The sequence below is a fragment of the Pseudophryne corroboree genome, chromosome 3 (genome assembly GCF_028390025.1).
Source record: "Pseudophryne corroboree isolate aPseCor3 chromosome 3, aPseCor3.hap2, whole genome shotgun sequence".
In the NCBI taxonomy this organism is placed as follows: domain Eukaryota; kingdom Metazoa; phylum Chordata; class Amphibia; order Anura; family Myobatrachidae; genus Pseudophryne; species Pseudophryne corroboree.
This window is the reverse complement of record NC_086446.1, coordinates 441758333-441777864: the sequence shown is the minus strand read 5'-3', so window position 1 is coordinate 441777864 and position 19532 is coordinate 441758333. Positions and strand designations below refer to the sequence as shown.

General features: G+C 47.0%; 22 non-coding genes across 22 annotated transcripts; 5 read left to right on the top strand and 17 right to left on the bottom strand.

The window, feature by feature from the left end:
• Positions 1–65: 65 nt before the first annotated feature.
• TRNAK-CUU (transfer RNA lysine (anticodon CUU)) lies at positions 66–138 on the bottom strand. Its single transcript has one exon. It is a non-coding gene; the product is annotated as a tRNA-Lys (tRNA).
• A 107-nt stretch (positions 139–245) lies between these two features.
• TRNAG-GCC (transfer RNA glycine (anticodon GCC)) lies at positions 246–316 on the top strand. Its single transcript has one exon. It is a non-coding gene; the product is annotated as a tRNA-Gly (tRNA).
• Positions 317–1177: 861 nt separating this feature from the next.
• Positions 1178–1250, bottom strand: TRNAK-CUU (transfer RNA lysine (anticodon CUU)). Its single transcript has one exon. It is a non-coding gene; the product is annotated as a tRNA-Lys (tRNA).
• Positions 1251–1357: 107 nt separating this feature from the next.
• TRNAG-GCC (transfer RNA glycine (anticodon GCC)) lies at positions 1358–1428 on the top strand. The gene has a single exon. It is a non-coding gene; the product is annotated as a tRNA-Gly (tRNA).
• Positions 1429–3025: 1597 nt separating this feature from the next.
• Positions 3026–3098, bottom strand: TRNAN-AUU (transfer RNA asparagine (anticodon AUU)). Its single transcript has one exon. It is a non-coding gene; the product is annotated as a tRNA-Asn (tRNA).
• Positions 3099–3760: 662 nt separating this feature from the next.
• Positions 3761–3833, bottom strand: TRNAK-CUU (transfer RNA lysine (anticodon CUU)). The gene has a single exon. It is a non-coding gene; the product is annotated as a tRNA-Lys (tRNA).
• A 107-nt stretch (positions 3834–3940) lies between these two features.
• On the top strand, positions 3941–4011 carry TRNAG-GCC (transfer RNA glycine (anticodon GCC)). The gene has a single exon. It is a non-coding gene; the product is annotated as a tRNA-Gly (tRNA).
• Positions 4012–5047: 1036 nt separating this feature from the next.
• Positions 5048–5118, top strand: TRNAG-GCC (transfer RNA glycine (anticodon GCC)). The gene has a single exon. It is a non-coding gene; the product is annotated as a tRNA-Gly (tRNA).
• An 861-nt stretch (positions 5119–5979) lies between these two features.
• TRNAK-CUU (transfer RNA lysine (anticodon CUU)) lies at positions 5980–6052 on the bottom strand. Its single transcript has one exon. It is a non-coding gene; the product is annotated as a tRNA-Lys (tRNA).
• Positions 6053–8572: 2520 nt separating this feature from the next.
• TRNAK-CUU (transfer RNA lysine (anticodon CUU)) lies at positions 8573–8645 on the bottom strand. Its single transcript has one exon. It is a non-coding gene; the product is annotated as a tRNA-Lys (tRNA).
• Positions 8646–11909: 3264 nt separating this feature from the next.
• TRNAK-CUU (transfer RNA lysine (anticodon CUU)) lies at positions 11910–11982 on the bottom strand. Its single transcript has one exon. It is a non-coding gene; the product is annotated as a tRNA-Lys (tRNA).
• Positions 11983–12279: 297 nt separating this feature from the next.
• Positions 12280–12352, bottom strand: TRNAK-CUU (transfer RNA lysine (anticodon CUU)). The gene has a single exon. It is a non-coding gene; the product is annotated as a tRNA-Lys (tRNA).
• Positions 12353–12654: 302 nt separating this feature from the next.
• On the bottom strand, positions 12655–12727 carry TRNAK-CUU (transfer RNA lysine (anticodon CUU)). Its single transcript has one exon. It is a non-coding gene; the product is annotated as a tRNA-Lys (tRNA).
• A 297-nt stretch (positions 12728–13024) lies between these two features.
• Positions 13025–13097, bottom strand: TRNAK-CUU (transfer RNA lysine (anticodon CUU)). The gene has a single exon. It is a non-coding gene; the product is annotated as a tRNA-Lys (tRNA).
• A 477-nt stretch (positions 13098–13574) lies between these two features.
• TRNAG-GCC (transfer RNA glycine (anticodon GCC)) lies at positions 13575–13645 on the top strand. The gene has a single exon. It is a non-coding gene; the product is annotated as a tRNA-Gly (tRNA).
• Positions 13646–14507: 862 nt separating this feature from the next.
• On the bottom strand, positions 14508–14580 carry TRNAK-CUU (transfer RNA lysine (anticodon CUU)). The gene has a single exon. It is a non-coding gene; the product is annotated as a tRNA-Lys (tRNA).
• A 297-nt stretch (positions 14581–14877) lies between these two features.
• Positions 14878–14950, bottom strand: TRNAK-CUU (transfer RNA lysine (anticodon CUU)). The gene has a single exon. It is a non-coding gene; the product is annotated as a tRNA-Lys (tRNA).
• A 302-nt stretch (positions 14951–15252) lies between these two features.
• TRNAK-CUU (transfer RNA lysine (anticodon CUU)) lies at positions 15253–15325 on the bottom strand. Its single transcript has one exon. It is a non-coding gene; the product is annotated as a tRNA-Lys (tRNA).
• Positions 15326–15622: 297 nt separating this feature from the next.
• TRNAK-CUU (transfer RNA lysine (anticodon CUU)) lies at positions 15623–15695 on the bottom strand. The gene has a single exon. It is a non-coding gene; the product is annotated as a tRNA-Lys (tRNA).
• A 1038-nt stretch (positions 15696–16733) lies between these two features.
• TRNAK-CUU (transfer RNA lysine (anticodon CUU)) lies at positions 16734–16806 on the bottom strand. Its single transcript has one exon. It is a non-coding gene; the product is annotated as a tRNA-Lys (tRNA).
• Positions 16807–17103: 297 nt separating this feature from the next.
• TRNAK-CUU (transfer RNA lysine (anticodon CUU)) lies at positions 17104–17176 on the bottom strand. Its single transcript has one exon. It is a non-coding gene; the product is annotated as a tRNA-Lys (tRNA).
• Positions 17177–19328: 2152 nt separating this feature from the next.
• TRNAK-CUU (transfer RNA lysine (anticodon CUU)) lies at positions 19329–19401 on the bottom strand. Its single transcript has one exon. It is a non-coding gene; the product is annotated as a tRNA-Lys (tRNA).
• Positions 19402–19532: the final 131 nt, after the last annotated feature.

Genomic DNA, 19532 nt, shown 5'->3' with positions numbered 1-19532 from the left:
TTGCGCTGTGGTGGTGCAAGTATACAGTGTTCTACATACAATGGTATAGGAAAAGAAAAAAGATCCGCCCAACGTGGGGCTCGAACCCACAACCCTGAGATTAAGAGTCTCATGCTCTACCGACTGAGCTAGCCAGGGTTGGTTGAGAATGTATGGAGGTGATGGCAAGGCAAGGCATCCTGACACTCCTGCTTTGTTTCATACACTAAAGTACACGAGTAAGTGTAAAATTAAGTATCTGTGGAGCATTGGTGGTTCAGTGGTAGAATTCTCGCCTGCCACGCGGGAGGCCCTGGTTCGATTCCCGGCCAATGCAGTCCTGAGTTTTTGATGATATGGCAGTGCATTTTGTGAAAGTGAGGACAGCCATTTGCGCTGTGGTGGTGCAAGTTGACAGTGTTCCACATACAATGGTACAGGAAAAGAAAAAAAACATCCGCCCAATGTGGGGCTCGAACCCACGACCCTGAGATTAAGAGTCTCATGCTTTACCGACTGAGTTAGCAATGCTTGGTAACCGAGGAGTTGTGGTGATGGCAAGGCAAGGCATCCTAACTCTCCTGCTTTCTTTTGTACACTAAAGTACATGAGTAAGTCTAAAATTAAGCATCTGTGGATCATTCGTGGTTCAGTGGTAGAAATCTAGCCGGCCACGTGGGAGGCCGGGTTCAATTCCCTGTCAATACATTCCTGAGTTTTTGCTGATAGGGCAGTGCATTTTGTGAAAGTGAGGACAGCCATTTGCGCTGTGGTGATGCAAGTATACACTGTTCCACATACAATGGTACAGGAAGAGAAAAAAACAACTGCCCAACATGGAGCTCAAATACATGACCCTAAGATTAATAGTCTTATGCTCTAGCGACTGTGCTAGTCGGGCTTGGTTACGTAGGCTTGGAGGTGATGGCAAGGCAAGGCATCCTGACACTCCTGCTTTGTTTTATACACTAAAGTTCATAAGTAAGTGTAAAATTAGGCATCTGTGGAGCATTAGTGGTTCAGTGGTAGAATTCTCGCCTGCCACGCGTGAGGCCCGGAATCGATTCCCGGCCAATGCAGTCCTGAGTTTTTGCTGATATGGCAGTGTATTTTGTGAAAGTGAGGACAGCCATTTGCGCTGTGGTGGTGCAAGTATACAGTGTTCCACATACAATGGTACAGGAAAAGAAAAAACATCCGCCCAATGTGGGGCTCGAACCCACGACCCTGAGATTAAGAGTCTCATGCTCTACCGACTGAGTTAGCCAGGCTTGGTTGAGAATGTATGGAGGTAATGGCAAGGCAAGGCATCCTGACAGTCCTGCTTTGTTTCATACACTAAAGTACACGAGTAAGTGTAAAATTAAGTATCTGTGGAGCATTGGTGGTTCAGTGGTAGAATTCTCACCTGCCACGCGGGAGGCCCGGGTTCGATTCCCGGCCAATGCAGTCCTGAGTTTTTGCTGATATGGCAGTGCATTTTGTGAAAGTGAGGACAGCCATTTGCGCTGTGGTGGTGCAAGATGACAGTGTTCCACATACAATGGTACAGGAAAAGAAAAAAAACATCCACCCAATGTGGGGCTCGAACCCACGACCCTGAGATTAAGAGTCTCATGCTTTACTGACTGAGTTAGCAATGTTTGGTAACCAAGGAGTTGTGGTGATGGCAAGGCAAGGCATCCTGACTCTCCTGCTTTGTTTTGTACACTAAAGTACATGAGTAAGTTTAAAATTAAGCATCTGTGGATCATTGGTGGTTCAGTGGTAGAAATCTAGCCGGCCACGTGGGAGGCTGGGTTCAATTCCCGGTCAATACATTCCTGAGTTTTTGCTGATAGGGCAGTGCATTTTGTGAAAGTGAGGACAGCCATTTGCGCTGTGGTGATGCAAGTATACACTGTTCCACATACAATGGTACAGGAAGAGAAAAAATCAACTGCCCAACATGGAGCTCAAATACATGACCCTAAGATTAATAGTCTTATGCTCTAGTGACTGTGCTAGTCGGGCTTGGTTACGTAGGCTTGGAGGTGATGGCAAGGCATCCTGACACTCCTGCTTTGTTTTATACACTAAAGTACATAAGTAAGTGTAAAATTAGGCATCTGTGGAGCATTAGTGGTTCAGTGGTAGAATTCTCGCCTGCCACGCGTGAGGCCCGGAATCGATTCCCGGCCAATGCAGTCCTGAGTTTTTGCTGATATGGCAGTGTATTTTGTGAAAGTGAGGACAGCCATTTGCGCTGTGGTGGTGCAGGTATACAGTGTTCCACATACAATGGTACAGGAAAAGAAAAAACATCCACCAAACGTGGGGCTCGGACCCACGACCCTGAGATTAAGAGTCTCATGCTCTACCGATTGAGCTAGCCAGGCTTGGTTGAGAATGTATGGAGGTGATGGCAAGGCAAGGCATTTCTGACACTCCTGCTTTGTTTCATACACTGAAGTACACGAGTAAGTGTAAAATTAAATATCTGTAGAGCATTGGTGGTTCAGTGGTAGAAATCTAGCCGGCCACGTGGGAGGCCGGGTTCAATTCCCGGTCAATTCATTCCTGAGTTTTTGCTGATAGGGCAGTGCATTTTGTGAAAGTGAGGACAGCCATTTGCGCTGTGGTAATGCAAGTATACACTGTTCCACATACAATGGTACAGGAAGAGAAAAAAACAACTGCCCAACATGGAGCTCAAATACATGACCCTAAGACTAATAGTCTTATGCTCTAGCGACTGTGCTAGTCGGGCTTGGTTACGTAGGCTTGGAGGTGATGGCAAGGCAAGGCATCCTGACACTCCTGCTTTGTTTTATACACTAAAGTACAAGAGTATGTGTAAAATTAGGCATCTGTGGAGCATTGGTGGTTCAGTGGTAGAATTCTCGCCTGCCACGCGTGAGGCCCGGAATCGATTCCCGGCCAATGCAGTCCTGAGTTTTTGCTGATATGGCAGTGTATTTTGTGAAAGTGAGGACAGCCATTTGCGCTGTGGTGGTGCAAGTTAACAGTGTTCCACATACAATGGTACAGGAAAAGAGAAAACATCCTCCCAACGTGGGGCTCGAACCCACGACCCTGAGATTAATAGTCTCATGCTCTACCGACTGAGCTAGCCAGGCTTGGTTGAGAATTTATGGAGGTGATGGCAAGGCAAGGCATCCTGACTCTCCTGCTTTGTTTTGTACACTAAAGTACATGAGTAAGTCTAAAATTAAGCATCTGTGGATCATTGGTGGTTCAGTGGTAGAAATCTAGCCGGCCACGTGGGAGGCCGGGTTCAATTCCCGGTCAATACATTCCTGAGTTTTTGCTGATAGGGCAGTGCATTTTGTGAAAGTGAGGACAGCCATTTGCGCTGTGGTGATGCAAGTATACACTGTTCCACATACAATGGTACAGGAAGAGAAAAAAACAACTGCCCAACATGGATCTCAAATACATGACCCTAAGATTAATAGTCTTATGCTCTAGCGACTGTGCTAGTCGGGCTTGGTTACGTAGGCTTGGAGGTGATGGCAAGGCATCCTGACACTCCTGCTATGTTTTATACACTAAAGTACACGAGTAAGTGTAAAATTAGGCATCTGTGGAGCATTGGTGGTTCAGTGGTAGAATTCTCGCCTGCCACGCGTGAGGCCCGGAATCGATTCCCGGCCAATGCAGTCCTGAGTTTTTGCTGATATGGCAGTGTATTTTGTGAAAGTGAGGACAGCCATTTGCGCTGTGGTGGTGCAAGTATACAGTGTTCCACATACAATGGTACAGGAAAAGAAAAAACATCCGCCCAACGTGAGGCTCGAACCCACGACCCTGAGATTAAGAGTCTCATGCTCTACCGACTGAGCTAGCCAGGCTTGGTTGAGTATGTGTGGAGGTGATGGCAAGGCAAGGCATACTGACACTCCCGTTTTGTTTCATACACTAAAATACACGAGTAAGTGTAAAATCAGGTATCTGTGGAGCATTGGTGGTTCAATGGTAGAATTCTCGCCTGCCACGCGGGAGGCCCGGGTTCAATTCCCGGCCAATGCAGTCCCGAGTTTTTGCTGATATGGCAGTGCATTTTGCGAAAGTGAGGACAGCCATTTGCGCTGTGGTGGTGCAAGTTGACAGTGTTCCACATACAATGGTACAGGAAAAGAAAAAAAACATCCGCCCAATGTGGGGTTCGAACCCACGACCCTGAGATTAAGAGTCTCATGCTTTACCGACTGAGTTAGCAATCCTTGGTAACCGAGGAGTTGTGGTGATGGCAAGGCAAGGCATCCTGACTCTCCTGCTTTGTTTTGTACACTAAAGTACATGAGTAAGTCTAAAATTAAGCATCTGTGGATCCTTGGTGGTTCAGTGGTAGAAATCTAGCCGGCCACGTGGGAGGCCGGATTCAATTCCCGGTCAATACATTCCTGAGTTTTTGCTGATAGGGCAGTGCATTTTGTGAAAGTGAGGACAGCCATTTGCGCTGTGGTGATGCAAGTATACACTGTTCCACATACAATGGTACAGGAAGAGAAAAAAACAACTGCCCAACATGGAGCTCAAATACATGACCCTAAGATTAATAGTCTTATGCTCTAGCGACTGTGCTAGTCGGGCTTGGTTACGTAGGCTTGGAGGTGATGGCAAGGCATCCTGACACTCCTGCTTTGTTTTATACACTAAAGTACATGAGTAAGTGTAAAATTAGGCATCTGTGGAGCATTGGTGGTTCAGTGGTAGAATTCTCGCCTGCCACGCGTGAGTCCCGGAATCGATTCCCGGCCAATGCAGTCCTGAGTTTTTGCTGATATGGCAGTGTATTTTGTGAAAGTGAGGACAGCCATTTGCGCTGTGGTGGTGCAAGTAAACAGTGTTCCACATACAATGGTACAGGAAAAGAAATAACATCTGCCCAACGTGGGGCTCGAACCCACGACCCTGAGATTAAGAGTCTCATGCTCTACCGACTGAGTTAGCAATGCTTGGTAACCGAGGAGTTGTGGTGATGGCAAAGCAAGGCATCCTGACTCTCCTGCTTTGTTTTGTACACTAAAGTACACGAGTAAGTGTAAAATTAAGTATCCGTGGAGCATTGGTGGTTCAGTGGTAGAATTCTCGCCTGCCATGCGGGAGGCCCGGGTTTGATTCCCGGCCAATGCAGTCCTGAGTTTTTGCTGATATGGCAGTGCATTTTGTGAAAGTGAGGACAGCCATTTACGCTGTGGTGGTGCAAGTTGACAGTGTTCCACATACAATGGTACAGGAAAAGAAAAAAAACTTCCGCCCAATGTGGGACTCGAACCCACGACCCTGAGATTAAGAGTCTCATGCTTTACCGACTGAGTTAGCAATGCTTGGTAACCGAGGAGTAGTGGTGATGGCAAGACAAGGCATCCTGACTCTCCTGCTTTGTTTTGTACACTAAAGTACATGAGTAAGTCTAAAATTAAGCATCTGTGGATCATTTGTGGTTCAGTGGTAGAAATCTAGCCGGCCACGTGGAAGGCCGGGTTCAATTCCCGGTCAATACATTCCTGAGTTTTTGCTGATAGGTCAGTGCATTTTGTGAAAGTGAGGACAGCCAATTGCGCTGTGGTGATGCAAGTATACATTGTTCAACATACAATGGTACAGAAAGAGAAAAAAACAACTGCCCAACATGGAGCTCAAATACATGACCCTAAGATTAATAGTCTTATGCTCTAGCGACTGTGCTAGTCGGGCTTGGTTACGTAGGCTTGGAGGTAATGGCAAGGCAAGGCATCCTGACACTCCTGCTTTGTTTTATACACTAAAGTACATGAGTAAGTGTAAAATTAGACATCTGTGGAGCATTGGTGGTTCAGTGGTAGAATTCTCGCCTGCCACGCGTGAGGCCCGGAATCGATTCCCGGCCAATGCAGTCCTGCGTTTTTGCTGATATGGCAGTGTATTTTGTGAAAGTGAGGACAGCCATTTGCGCTGTGGTGGTGCAAGTATACAGTGTTCCACATACAATGGTACAGGAAAAGAAAAAACATTTGCCCAACGTGGGGCTCGAACCCACGACCCTGAGATTAAGAGACTCATGCTCTACCGACTGAGCTAGCCAGGCTTGGTTGAGAATGTATGGAGGTGATGGCAAGGCAAGGCATCCTGACACTCCTGCTTTGTTTCATACACTAAAGTACACGAGTAAGTGTAAAATTAAGTCTCTGTGGAGCATTGGTGGTTCAGTGGTAGAATTCTCGCCTGCCACGCGTGAGGCCCGGAATCGATTCCCGGCCAATGCAGTCCTGCATTTTTGCTGATATGGCAGTGTATTTTGTGAAAGTGAGGACAGCCATTTGCGCTGTGGTGGTGCAAGTATACAGTGTTCCACATACAATGGTACAGGAAAAGAAAAAAAACATCCACCCAATGTGGGGCTCGAACCCACGACTCTGAGATTAAGAGTCTCATGCTTTACCGACTGAGTTAGCAATGCTTGGTAACCGAGGAGTTGTGGTGATGGTAAGGCAAGGCATCCTGACTCTCCTGCTTTGTTTTGTACACTAAAGTACATAAGTAAGTCTAAAACTAAGTATCTGTGGATCATTGGTGGTTCAGTGGTAGAAATCTAGCCGGCCACGTGGGAGGCCGGGTTCAATTCCCGGTCAATATATTCCTGAGTTTTTGCTGATAGGGCAGTGCATTTTGTGAAAGTGAGGACAGCCATTTGCGCTGTGGTGATGCAAGCATACACTGTTCCACATACAATGGTACAGGAAGAGAAAAAAACAACTGCCCAACATGGAGCTCAAATACATGACCCTAAGATTAATAGTCTTATGCTCTAGCGACTGTGCTAGTCGGGCTTGGTTACGTAGGCTTGGAGGTGATGGCAAGGCAAGGCATCCTGACACTCCTGCTTTGTTTTATACACTAAAGTACATGAGTAAGTGTAAAATTAGGCATCTGTGGAGCATTGGTGGTTCAGTGGTAGAATTCTCGCCTTCCACGCGTGAGGCCTGGAATCGATTCCCGGCCAATGCAGTACTGAGTTTTTGCTGATATGGCAGTGTATTTTGTGAAAGTGAGGACAGCAATTTGCGCTGTGGTGGTGCAAGTATACAGTGTTCCACATACAATGGTACAGGAAAAGAAAAAACATCCGCCCAACATGGGGCTCAAACCCACGACCCTGAGATTTAAAGTATCATGCTTTACCGACTGAGCTAGCCAGGCTTGGTTGAGAATGTACGGAGGTGATGGCAAGGCAAGGCATCCTGACACTCCTGCTTTGTTTTATACACTAAAGTACATGAGTAAGTGTAAAATTAGACATCTGTGGAGCATTTGTGGTTCAGTGGTAGAATTCTCGCCTGCCACGCGTGAGGCCTGGAATCAATTCCCGGACAATGCAGTGCTGAGTTTTTGCTGATATGGCAGTGTATTTTGTGAAAGTGAGGACAGCCATTTGCGCTGTGGTGGTGCAAGTATACAGTGTTCCACATACAATGGTACAGGAAAAGAAAAAACATCCGCCCAACATGGGGCTCAAACCCACGACCCTGAGATTTAAAGTATCATGCTTTACCGACTGAGCTAGCCAGGCTTGGTTGAGAATGTGTGGAGGTGATGGCAAGGCAAGGCATCCTGACACTCCTGCTTTGTTTTATACACTAAAGTACACGAGTAAGTGTAAAATTAAGTATCTGTGAAGCATTGGTGGCTCGATGGTAGAATTCTCGCCTGCCACGCGTGAAGCCCGGGGTCGATTCCCGGCCAATGCAGTCCTGAGTTTTTGCTGATATGGCAGTGCATTTTGTGAAAGGGAGGACAGCCATTTGCGCTGTGGTGGTGCAAGTTGACAGTGTTCCACATACAATGGTACAGGAAAATAAAAAAACATCCGCTCAATGTGGGGCTCGAACCCACGACCCAGAGATTAAGAGTCTCATGCTTTACCGACTGAGTTAGCAATGCTTGGTAACCGAGGAGTTGTGGTGATGGCAAGGCAAGGCATCCTGACTTTCCTGCTTTGTTTTGTACACTAAAGTACATGAGTAAGTCTAAAATTAAGCATCTGTGGATCATTGGTGGTTCAGTGGTAGAAATCTAGCCGGCCACGTGGGAGGCCGGGTTCAATTCCCGGTCAATACATTCCTGTGTTTTTGCTGATAGGGCAGTGCATTTTGTGAAAGTGAGGACTGCCATTTGCGCTGTGGTGATGCAAGTATACATTGTTCCACATACAATGGTACAGGAAGAGAATAAAACAACTGCCCAACATGGAGCTCAAATACATGACCCTAAGATTAATAGTCTCATGCTCTAGCGACTGTGCTAGTCGGGCTTGGTTACGTAGGCTTGGAGGTGATGGCAAGGCAAGGCATCCTGACACTCCTGCTTTGTTTTATACACTAAAGTACATGAGTAAGTGTAAAATTAGACATCTGTGGAGCATTGGTGGTTCAGTGGTAGAATTCTCGCCTGCCACGCGTGAGGCCCGGAATCGATTCCCGGCCAATGCAGTCCTGCGTTTTTGCTGATATGGCAGTGTATTTTGTGAAAGTGAGGACAGCCATTTGCGCTGTGGTGGTGCAAGTATACAGTGTTCCACATACAATGGTACAGGAAAAGAAAAAACATCTGCCCAACGTGGGGCTCGAACCCACGACCCTGAGATTAAGAGACTCATGCTCTACCGACTGAGCTAGCCAGGCTTGGTTGAGAAGGTATGGAGGTGATGGCAAGGCAAGGCATCCTGACACTCCTGCTTTGTTTCATACACTAAAGTACACGAGTAAGTGTAAAATTAAGTATCTGTGGAGCATTGGTGGTTCAGTGGTAGAATTCTCGCCTGCCACGCGTGAGGCCCGGAATCGATTCCAGGCAAATGCAGTTCTGAGTTTTTGCTGATATGGCAGTGTATTTTGTGAAAGTGAGGACAGCCATTTGCGCTGTGGTGGTGCAAGTATACAGTGTTCCACATACAATGGTACAGGAAAAGAAAAAACATCCGCCCAACGTGTGGCTCAAACCCACGACCCTGAGATTAAGAGTCTCATGCTTTACCGACTGAGTTAGCAATGCTTGGAAACCGAGGAGTTGTGGTGATGGCAAGGCAAGGCATCCTGACTTTCCAGCTTTGTTTTGTACATTAAAGTACATGAGTAAGTCTAAAATTAAGCATCCGTGGATCATTGGTAGCTCAGTGGTAGAAATCTCGCCTGCCACGCGGGAGGCCTGGGTTCGATTCCCGGCCAATGCAGTCCTGAGTCTTTGCTGATATGGCAGTGCATTTTGTGAAAGTGAGGACAGCCATTTGCGCTGTGGTGGTGCAAGTTGACAGTGTTCCACATACAATGGTCCAGGAAAAGAAAAAAAACATCCACCCAATGTGGGGCTCGAACCCACAACCCTGAGATTAAGAGTCTCATGCTTTACCGACTGAGTTAGCAATGCTTGGAAACCGAGGAGTTGTGGTGATGGCAAGGCAAGGCATCCTGACTTTCTTGCTTTGTTTTGTACACTAAAGTACATGAGTAAGTCTAAAATTAAGCATCTGTGGATCATTGGTGGTTCAGTGGTATAAATCTAGCCGGCCACGTGGGAGGCCGGGTTCAATTCCCGGTCAATATATTCCTGAGTTTTTGCTGATAGGGCAGTGCATTTTGTGAAAGTGAGGACAGCCATTTGCGCTGTGGTGATGCAAGTATACACTGTACCACATACAATGGTACAGGAAGAGAAAAAAACAACTGCCCAACATGGAGCTCAAATACATGACCCTAAGATTAATAGTCTTATGCTCTAGCGACTGTGCTAGTCGGGCTTGGTTACGAAGGCTTGGAGGTGATGGCAAGGCAAGGCATCCTGACACTCATGCTTTGTTTTATACACTAAAGTACATGAGTAAGTGTAAAATGAAGTATCTGTGGAGCATTGGTGGCTCAGTGGTAGAATTCTCGCCTGCCACGCGTGAGGCCCGGGGTCGATTCCCGGCCAATGCAGTCCAGAGTTTTTGCTGATATGGCAGTGCATTTTGTGAAAGTGAGGACAGCCATTTGCGCTGTGGTGGTGCAAGTTGACAGTGTTCCACATACAATGGTACAGGAAAAGAAAAAAAAACATCCGCCCAATGTGGGGCTCGAACCTACGACCCTGAGATTAAGAGTCTCATGCTTTACCGACTGAGTTAGCAATGCTTGGAAACCGAGGAGGTGTGGTGATGGCAAGGCAAGGCATCCTGACTTTCCTGCTTTGTTTTGTACACTAAAGTACATGAGTAAGTCTAAAATTAAGCATCTGTGGATCATTGGTGGTTCAGTGGTAGAAATCTAGCCGGCCACGTGGGAGGCCGGGTTCAATTACCGGTCAATATATTCCTGAGTTTTTGCTGATAGGGCAGTGCATTTTGTGAAAGTGAGGACAGCCATTTGCGCTGTGGTGATGCAAGCATACACTGTTCCACATACAATGGTACAGGAAGAGAAAAAAACAACTGCCCAACATGGAGCTCAAATACATGACCCTAAGATTAATAGTCTTATGCTCTAGCGACTGTGCTAGTCGGGCTTGGTTACGTAGGCTTGCAGGTGATGGCAAGGCAAGGCATCTTGACACTCCTGCTTTGTTTTATACACTAAAGTACATGAGTAAGTGTAAAATTAGGCATCTGTGGAGCATTGGTGGTTCAGTGGTAAAATTCTCGCCTGCCACGCGTGAGGCCCGGAATCGATTCCCGGCCAATGCAGTCCTGAGTTTTTGCTGATATGGCAGTGTATTTTGTGAAAGTGAGGACAGCCATTTGCGCTGTGGTGGTGCAAGTATACACTGTTCCACATACAATGGTAAAGGAAAAGAAAAAACATCCGCCTAACGTGGGGCTCGAACCAACAACCCTGAAATTAAGAGTCTCATGCTCTACCGACTGAGCTAGCCAGGCTTGGTTGAGAATGTATGGAGGTGATGGCAAGGCAAGGCATCCTGACACTCCTGCTTTGTTTCATACACTAAAGTACACGAGTAAGTGTAAAATTAAGTATCTGTGGAGCATTGGTGGTTCAGTGGTAAAATTGACGCCTGCCACGCGGGAAGCCCGGGTTCGATTCCCGGCCAATGCAGTCCTGAGTTTTTGCTGATATGGCAGTGCATTTTGTGAAAGTGAGGACAGCCATTTGCGCTGTGGTGGTGCAAGTTGACAGTGTTCCACATACAATGGTACAGGAAAAGTAAAAAAACATCCGCCCAATGTGGGGCTCGAACCCACAACCCAGAGATTAAGAGTCTCATGCTTTACCGACTGAGTTAGCAATGCTTGGTAACCGAGGAGTTGTGGTAATGGCAAAGCAAGGCATCCTGACTTTCCTGCTTTGTTTTGTACACTAAAGTACATGAGTAAGTCTAAAATTAAGCATCTGTGGATCATTGGTGGTTCAGTGGCAGAAATCTAGCCGGCCACGTGGGAGGCCGGGTTCAATTCCCGGTCAATACATTCCTGAGTTTTTGCTGATAGGGCAGTGCATTTTGTGAAAGTGAGGACAGCCATTTGCGCTGTGGTGATGCAAGTATACACTGTTCCACATACAATGGTACTGGAAGAGAAAAAAACAACTGCCCAACATGGAGCTCAAATACATGACCCTAAGATTAATAGTCTTATGCTCTAGCGACTGTGCTAGTCGGGCTTGGTTACGTAGGCTTGGAGGTGATGGCAAGGCAAGGCATCCTGACACTCCTGCTTTGTTTTATACACTAAAGTACATGAGTAAGTGTAAAATGAAGTATCTGTGGAGCATTGGTGGCTCAGTGGTAGAATTCTCGCCTGCCACGCGTGAGGCCCGGGGTCGATTCCCGGCCAATGCAGTCCTGAGTTTTTGCTGATATGGCAGTGTGTTTTGTGAAAGTGAGGACAGCCATTTGCGCTGTGGTGGTGCAAGTATACACTGTTCCACATACAATGGTAAAGGAAAAGAAAAAACATCCGCCCAACGTGGGGCTCGAACCAACGATCCTGAGATTAAGAGTCTCATGCTCTACCGACTGAGCTAGCCAGGCTTGGTTGAGAATGTATGGAGGTGATGGCAAGGCAAGGCATCCTGACACTCCTGCTTTGTTTCATACACTAAAGTACACGAGTAAGTGTAAAATTAAATATCTGTGGAGCATTGGTGGTTCAGTGGTAGAATTCTCGCCTGCCACGCGTGAGGCCCGGAATCGATTCCCGGCCAATGCAGTTCTGAGTTTTTGCTGATATGGCAGTGTATTTTGTGAAAGTGAGGACAGCCATTTGCGCTGTGGTGGTGCAAGTATACAGTGTTCCACATACAATGGTACAGGAAAAGAAAAAACACCCGCCCAACGTGTGGCTCAAACCCACGACCCTGAGATTAAGAGTCTCATGCTCTACCGACTGAGCTAGCCAGGCTTGGTTGAGAATGTATGGAGGTGATGGCATGGCAAGGCAAGGCATCCTGAGACTCCTGCTTTGTTTCATACACTAAAGTACACGAGTAAGTGTAAAATTAAGTATCTGTGGAGCATTGGTGGTTCAGTGGCAAAATTCTCGCCTGCCATGCGGGAGGCCCGGGTACGATTCCCGGCCAATGCAGTCGTGAGTTTTTGCTGATATGGCAGTGCATTTTGTGAAAGTGAGAACAGCCATTTGCGCTGTGGTGGTGCAAGTATACACTGTTCCACATACAATGATAAAGGAAAAGAAAAAACATCCGCCCAACGTGGGGCTCGAACCAACGACCCTGAGATTAAGAGTCTCATGCTCTACCGACTGAGCTAGCCAGGCTTGGTTGAGAATGTATGGAGGTGATGGCAAGGCAAGGCAACCTGACACTCCTGCTTTGTTTCATACACTAAAGTACACTAGTAAGTGTAAAATTAAGTATCTGTGGAGCATTGGTGGTTCAGTGGTAGAATTCTCGCCTGCCACGCGTGAGGCCCGGAATCGATTCCCGGCCAATGCAGTTCTGAGTTTTTGCTGATATGGCAGTGTGTTTTGTGAAAGTGAGGACAGCCATTTGCGCTGTGGTGGTGCAAGTATACAGTGTTCCACATAAAATGGTACAGGAAAAGAAAAAACATCCGCCCAACGTGGGGCTCGAACCCACGAACCTGAGATTAAGAGTCTCATGCTCTACCGACTGAGCTAGCCAGGCTTGGTTGAGAATGTATGGAGGTGATGGCAAGGCAAGGCATCCTGACACTCCTGCTTTGTTTCATACACTAAAGTACACGAGTAAGTGTAAAATTAAGTATCTGTGGAGCATTGGTGGTTCAGTGGTAAAATTGACGCCTGCCACGCGGGAAGCCCGGGTTCGATTCCCGGCCAATGCAGTCGTGAGTTTTTGCTGATATGGCAGTGTATTTTGTGAAAGTGAGGACAGCCATTTGCGCTGTGGTGGTGCAAGTATACACTGTTCCACATACAATGGTAAAGGAAAAGAAAAAACATCCGCCCAACGTGGGGCTCGAACCAACGACCCTGAGATTAAGAGTCTCATGCTCTACCGACCGAGCTAGCCAGGCTTGGTTGAGAATGTATGGAGGTGATGGCAAGGCAAGGCATCCTGACACTCCTGCTTTGTTTCATACACTAAAGTACACGAGTAAGTGTAAAATTAAATATCTGTGGAGCATTGGTGGTTCAGTGGTAGAATTCTCGCCTGCCACGCGTGAGGCCCGGGGTCGATTCCCGGCCAATGCAGTCCAGAGTTTTTGCTGATATGGCAGTGCATTTTGTGAAAGTGAGGACAGCCATTTGCGCTGTGGTGGTGCAAGTTGACAGTGTTCCACATACAATGGTACAGGAAAAGAAAAAAAAACATCCGCCCAATGTGGGGCTCGAACCCACGACCCTGAGATTAAGAGTCTCATGCTTTACCGACTGAGTTAGCAATGCTTGGAAACCGAGGAGGTGTGGTGATGGCAAGGCAAGGCATCCTGACTTTCCTGCTTTGTTTTGTACACTAAAGTACATGAGTAAGTCTAAAATTAAGCATCTGTGGATCATTGGTGGTTCAGTGGTAGAAATCTAGCCGGCCACGTGGGAGGCCGGGTTCAATTCCCGGTCAATACATTCCTGAGTTTTTGCTGATAGGGCAGTGCATTTTGTGAAAGTGAGGACAGCCATTTGCGCTGTGGTGATGCAAGTATACACTGTTCCACATACAATGGTACAGGAAGAGAAAAAAACAACTGCCCAACATGGAGCTCAAATTCATGACCCTAAGATTAATAGTCTTATGCTCTAGCGACTGTGCTAGTCGGGCTTGGTTACGTAGGCTTGGAGGTGATGGCAAGGCAAGGCATCCTGACACTCCTGCTTTGTTTTATACACTAAAGTACATGAGTAAGTGTAAAATTAGGCATCTGTGGAGCATTGGTGGTTCAGTGGTAAAATTCTCGCCTGCCACGTGTGAGGCCCGGAATCGATTCCCGGCCAATGCAGTCCTGAGTTTTTGCTGATATGGCAGTGTATTTTGTGAAAGTGAGGACAGCCATTTGCGCTGTGGTGGTGCAAGTATACACTGTTCCACATACAATGGTAAAGGAAAAGAAAAAACATCCGCCCAACGTGGGGCTCGAACCAACGACCCTGAGATTAAGAGTCTCATGCTCTACCGACTGAGCTAGCCAGGCTTGGTTGAGAATGTATGGAGGTGATGGCAAGGCAAGGCATCCTGACACTCCTGCTTTGTTTCATACACTAAAGTACACGAGTAAGTGTAAAATTAAATATCTGTGGAGCATTGGTGGTTCAGTGGTAGAATTCTCGCCTGCCACGCGTGAGGCCCGGAATCGATTCCCGGCCAATGCAGTTCTGAGTTTTTGCTGATATGGCAGTGTATTTTGTGAAAGTGAGGACAGCCATTTGCGCTGTGGTGGTGCAAGTATACAGTGTTCCACATACAATGGTACAGGAAAAGAAAAAACACCCGCCCAACGTGTGGCTCAAACCCACGACCCTGAGATTAAGAGTCTCATGCTCTACCGACTGAGCTAGCCAGGCTTGGTTGAGAATGTATGGAGGTGATGGCATGGCAAGGCAAGGCATCCTGAGACTCCTGCTTTGTTTCATACACTAAAGTACACGAGTAAGTGTAAAATTAAGTATCTGTGGAGCATTGGTGGTTCAGTGGCAAAATTCTCGCCTGCCATGCGGGAGGCCCGGGTACGATTCCCGGCCAATGCAGTCGTGAGTTTTTGCTGATATGGCAGTGCATTTTGTGAAAGTGAGAACAGCCATTTGCGCTGTGGTGGTGCAAGTATACACTGTTCCACATACAATGATAAAGGAAAAGAAAAAACATCCGCCCAACGTGGGGCTCGAACCAACGACCCTGAGATTAAGAGTCTCATGCTCTACCGACTGAGCTAGCCAGGCTTGGTTGAGAATGTATGGAGGTGATGGCAAGGCAAGGCAACCTGACACTCCTGCTTTGTTTCATACACTAAAGTACACTAGTAAGTGTAAAATGAAGTATCTGTGGAGCATTGGTGGTTCAGTGGTAGAATTCTCGCCTGCCACGCGTGAGGCCCGGAATCGATTCCCGGCCAATGCAGTTCTGAGTTTTTGCTGATATGGCAGTGTGTTTTGTGAAAGTGAGGACAGCCATTTGCGCTGTGGTGGTGCAAGTATACAGTGTTCCACATAAAATGGTACAGGAAAAGAAAAAACATCCGCCCAACGTGGGGCTCGAACCCACGAACCTGAGATTAAGAGTCTCATGCTCTACCGACTGAGCTAGCCAGGCTTGGTTGAGAATGTATGGAGGTGATGGCAAGGCAAGGCATCCTGACACTCCTGCTTTGTTTCATACACTAAAGTACACGAGTAAGTGTAAAATTAAGTATCTGTGGAGCATTGGTGGTTCAGTGGTAAAATTGAGGCCTGCCATGCGGGAAGCCCGGGTTCGATTCCCGGCCAATGCAGTCCTGAGTTTTTGCTGATATGGCAGTGCATTTTGTGAAAGTGAGGACAGCCATTTGCGCTGTGGTGGTGCAAGTTGACAGTGTTCCACATACAATGGTACAGGAAAAGTAAAAAAACATCCGCCCAATGTGGGGCTCGAACCCACGACCCAGAGATTAAGAGTCTCATGCTTTACCGACTGAGTTAGCAATGCTTGGTAACCGAGGAGTTGTGGTGATGGCAAAGCAAGGCATCCTGACTTTCCTGCTTTGTTTTGTACACTAAAGTACATGAGAAAGTCTAAAATTAAGCATCTGTGGATCATTGGTGGTTCAGTGGCAGAAATCTAGCCGGCCACGTGGGAGGCCGGGTTCAATTCCGGTCAATACATTCCTGAGTTTTTGCTGATAGGGCAGTGCATTTTGTGAAAGTGAGGACAGCCATTTGCGCTGTGGTGATGCAAGTATACACTGTTCCACATACAATGGTACAGGAAGAGAAAAAAACAACTGCCCAACATGGAGCTCAAATACATGACCCTAAGATTAATAGTCTTATGCTCTAGCGACTGTGCTAGTCGGGCTTGGTTACGTAGGCTTGGAGGTGATGGCAAGGCAAGGCATCCTGACACTCCTGCTTTGTTTTATACACTAAAGTACATGAGTAAGTGTAAAATTAGGCATCTGTGGAGCATTGGTGGTTCAGTGGTAAAATTCTCGCCTGCCACGTGTGAGGCCCGGAATCGATTCCCGGCCAATGCAGTCCTGAGTTTTTGCTGATATGGCAGTGTATTTTGTGAAAGTGAGGACAGCCATTTGCGCTGTGGTGGTGCAAGTATACACTGTTCCACATACAATGGTAAAGGAAAAGAAAAAACATCCGCCCAACGTGGGGCTCGAACCAACGACCCTGAGATTAAGAGTCTCATGCTCTACCGACTGAGCTAGCCAGGCTTGGTTGAGAATGTATGGAGTTGATGGCAAGGCAAGGCATCCTGACACTCCTGCTTTGTTTCATACACTAAAGTACACGAGTAAGTGTAAAATTAAGTATCTGTGGAGCATTGGTGGTTCAGTGGTAGAATTCTCGCCTGCCACGCATGAGGCCCGGAATCGATTCCCGGCCAATGCAGTTCTGAGTTTTTGCTGATATGGCAGTGTATTTTGTGAAAGTGAGGACAGCCATTTGCGCTGTGGTGGTGCAAGTATACAGTGTTCCACATACAATGGTACAGGAAAAGAAAAAACATCCGCCCAACGTGTGGCTCAAACCCACGACCCTGAGATTAAGAGTCTCATGCTCTACCGACTGAGCTAGCCAGGCTTGGTTGAGAATGTATGGAGGTGATGGCATGGCAAGGCAAGGCATCCTGACACTCCTGCTTTGTTTCATACACTAAAGTACACGAGTAAGTGTAAAATTAAGTATCTGTGGAGCATTGGTGGTTCAGTGGCAAAATTCTCGCCTGCCATGCGGGAGGCCTGGGTCCGATTCCCGGCCAATGCAGTCGTGAGTTTTTGCTGATATGGCAGTGCATTTTGTGAAAGTGAGGACAGCCATTTGCGCTGTGGTGGTGCAAGTTGACAGTGTTCCACATACAATGGTACAGGAAAAGAAAAAAAACATCCGCCCAATGTGGGGCTCGAACCCACGACCCAGAGATTAAGAGTCTCATGCTTTACCGACTGAGTTAGCAATGCTTGGAAACCGAGGAGTTGTGGTGATGGCAAGGCAAGGCATCCTGACTTTCCAGCTTTGTTTTGTACATTAAAGTACAAGAGTAAGTCTAAAATTAAGCATCTGTGGATCATTGGTGGTTCAGTGGTAGAAATCTAGCCGGCCACGTGGGAGGCCGGGTTCAATTCCCGGTCAATACATTCCTGAGTTTTTGCTGATAGGGCAGTGCATTTTGTGAAAGTGAGGACAGCCATTTGCGCTGTGGTGATGCAAGTATACACTGTTCCACATACAATGGTACAGGAAGAGAAAAAAACAACTGCCCAACATGGAGCTCAAATACATGACCCTAAGATTAATAGTCTTATGCTCTAGCGACTGTGCTAGTCGGGCTTGGTTACGTAGGCTTGGAGGTGATGGCAAGGCAAGGCATCCTGACACTCCTGCTTTGTTTTATACACTAAAGTACATGAGTAAGTGTAAAATTAGGCATCTGTGGAGCATTGGTGGTTCAGTGGTAGAATTCTCGACTGCCACGCGTGAGGCCCGGAATCGATTCCCGGCCAATGCAGTCCTGAGTTTTTGCTGATATGGCAGTGTATTTTGTGAAAGTGACGACAGCCATTTGCGCTGTTGTGGTGCAAGTATACAGTGTTCCACTTACAATGGTACAGGAAAAGTAAAAACATCCGCCCAACGTGTGGCTCGAACCCACGACCCTGAGATTAAGAGTCTCATGCTCTACCGACTTAGCTAGCCAGGCTTGGTTGAGAATGTATGGAGGTGATTGCAAGGCATCCTGACTCTCCTGCTTTGTTTCATACACTAAAGTACACGAGTAAGTGTAAAATTAAGTATCTGTGGAGCATTGGTGGTTCAGTGGTAGAATTCTCGCCTGCCACGCGGGAGGCCTTTGTTCGATTCCCGGCCAATGCAGTCCTGAATTTTTGCTGATATGGCAGTGCATTTTGTGAAAGTGAGGACAGCCATTTGCGCTGTGGTGGTGCAAGTATACAGTGTTCCACATACAATGGTACAGGAAAAGAAAAAAAACATCCGCCCAATGTAGGGCTCGAACCCACGACCCTGAGATTAAGAGTCTCATGCTTTACCGACTGAGTTAGCAATGCTTGGTAAAAGAGGAGTTGTGGTGATGGCAAGGCAAGGCATCCTGACACTCCTGCTTTGTTTTATACACTAAAGTACATGAGTAAGTGTAAAATTAGGCATCTGTGGAGCATTGGTGGTTCAGTGGTAGAATTCTCGCCTGCCACGCGTGAGGCCCGGAATCGATTCCCAGCCAATGCAGTCCTGAGTTTTTGCTGATATGGCAGTGTATTTTGTGAAAGTGAGGACAGCCATTTGCGCTGTTGTGGTGCAAGTATACAGTGTTCCACATACAATGGTACAGGAAAAGAAAAAACATCCGCTCAACGTGTGTCTCGAACCCACGATCCTGAGATTAAGAGTCTCATGCTCTACCGACTGAGCTAGCCAGGCTTGGTTGAGAATGTATGGAGGTGATGGCAAGGCAAGTCATCCTGACACTCCTGCTTTGTTTCATACACTAAAGTACACGAGTAAGTGTAAAATTAATTATCTGTGGAGCATTGGTGGTTCAGTGGTAAAATTATCACCTGCCATGCGGGAGGCCTGGGTTCGATTCCAGGCCAATGCAGTCCTGAGTTTTTGCTGATATGGCAGTGCATTTTGTGAAAGTGAGGACAGCCATTTGCGCTGTGGTGGTGCAAGTATACAGTGTATCCACATACAATGGTACTGGAAAAGAAGAAACATCCACCTAACGTGGGGCTTGAACCCACGACCCTGAGATTAAGAGTCTCATGCTCTACCGACTGAGCTAGCCAGGCTTGGTTGAGAATGTAAGGAGGTGATGGCAAGGCAAGGCATCCTGACACTCCTGCTTTGTTTCATACACTAAAGTACACGAGTAAGTGTAAAATTAAGTATCTGTGGAGCATTGGTGGTGCAGTGGTAGAAT